Source organism: Elephantulus edwardii, unplaced genomic scaffold, assembly GCF_000299155.1.
Source record: "Elephantulus edwardii isolate Elephantulus edwardi_28Jun2011 unplaced genomic scaffold, EleEdw1.0 scaffold00491, whole genome shotgun sequence".
NCBI classification, from domain to species: Eukaryota; Metazoa; Chordata; class Mammalia; order Macroscelidea; family Macroscelididae; genus Elephantulus; species Elephantulus edwardii.
The window spans coordinates 96962-98934 of NW_006400241.1; the positions used below are offsets into that span (position 1 = coordinate 96962).

General features: G+C 40.8%; 1 pseudogene; it reads left to right on the top strand.

Moving 5' to 3' along the window:
* LOC102865518 overlaps positions 1-1973 on the top strand; it is a 193763-nt pseudogene that overhangs the window by 75927 nt on the left and 115863 nt on the right.

Below are 1973 nucleotides of genomic sequence, written 5' to 3' on the forward strand. Positions count from 1 at the left end.
AAAAGTCATACACCCAGAGTTTACCTGTCTGTACATATGGGAAAAAAGAAGCATATTTAATACATGCAAACTATTTCTGTAACTATATTTTCAAAACTGCAAAAGGAGCAAATACAGTGTGGACAATGAGAGGAAAGGAAGACTGAGCCTGTCTGTAACTCTAGAAAGGGAAAATGTCACCATTGGCAACACCCACAGTACCAGACAAATAGCTACAAGATCTGGCATGACCCTCACATGTCTGCAGCCACTTCTACTAAATCATTGGGTCCAATGGTCATTGCAAATTGACTCACGGACTTTATTTTACTCACAGTTGTGAGGTTTATTGTGGAAATTCGATGGGGAGTAGGGGAAGCAAAGGATATCATACAATGAAAGTCCAGGCTTACTCCAGCACTCTTAAACCAGATTAACAGCAAGAGAATATTCCTCAATAGTTTCAGACACTTAGTTAATCGCACAGGAGGAAATTGCCCATCCTTCTGCCTTGGAGCAGCTGGTGGCCTTGAACTGTGTGCCTTCAGTATTGCAGTGCAGCTTTTTGCCACTAGGCCACCAGAATTGGTGAAGAATATTGAATCAACCATAGACTGCCAATAGAACAAACAAATCCATTTGGGAGGAAGTGCAACCAGAATACACCTCAGAAGTAATTTTTGGACGTAATTATGAGGAGGGGCTGTAATCGTGAGAAAGACGTCATGTTTGATAAAACAGGGTCAATGAAAAAGAGGGGGACCTTCAATGAAATAAGTTGACATAGTGGTCACAACAGTGACTTTAAGTGCAAAAGAGATTCTAAGAATGTTTTGTTGCATGTAGGGTTGCTGAGTCAGACCCATCTCCACAACACATAACAGCAACAAATATTCAGGACCCTGTTGGGATGTGTCATTGTCTGAGGGGTCTTCCTGGATTACCCTTTCAATCTTACCCCACCTGCACATCATTCTTGATCACAATATTTTGCTTTGTTACCTTGTAAGCGATTATATCTGAAACATTTTTATTGATTTGGTTTTGGTTTTATTATGTATTTCACCCTCTATAGAATCTTAGGAGTGTAGGGTATGGGGTCTAGCAATATTACAGTGCCTGACATACAGTAAGTTCTTGAATATGATTATATAAATAATGTATCAGTCCACTAGCCTAGACTGCATTAATGCATGCTTTCTCGCTGTGCTTTTCTTGGTATAGAAAACAAAACTTGAATAGTTATAGGTTTTTAGTTACAAAAAGAATACTTCATGCTTAAGCTGAGATAATGGTGACAGAGAAGCTGTAAGGAATGAGAACATAGCTTGTGATGGGGAGGCATTGACCTTCACCTTGTTGCCCACCCAGTGTGGTTCCCACAGCAATTTCTTGTCTAAATTTCCAGGTGTTTCTGGATCACACAAATTGTGGTTAACTTTGAGAAGAATCAGAATTCCAGAACACTTGACTGGCTCATGTGAAACCTAAATTTGGACCAGGAAGCAGTCGTTAGAACAGAACAAGGAAACACTGCACAGTTCAAAATCAGGAAAGAAGTGCATCAGAGATGTGTCCTGTCTCCATGCCCTTTCAACCTACGTGCAGAAGGCATTATTCAGGAAGTAGGGCTTTATAAGAAGGAATGTAGCATCAGGATTGGAAGTAGACTCATCAACAACTTGTATTATGGAAATGACACTCTCTTGCTTATCGAAACAGAGGAGGACATGAGGCGTTTGCTGCAGACGATCAAGGACTATTATCTTCAATATGGATTCAAGTTCAACTTCAAGAAAACAAACATTTTCACCACTGGGTCTGCTGGCAGCACCATGATGAATGGAGAAGAGGTTGAGATTGTTAACAGCTTCAGCTTGCTGAGCTCCAGAGTCAACACTCTTGGCATCTGAGAGGGAGGGATACTGGATGTCCCACAAAGCTTTGAAAACACTAAAATACTGTCTGGCTTCTCAAGTGCAAGTAGTGTCCTC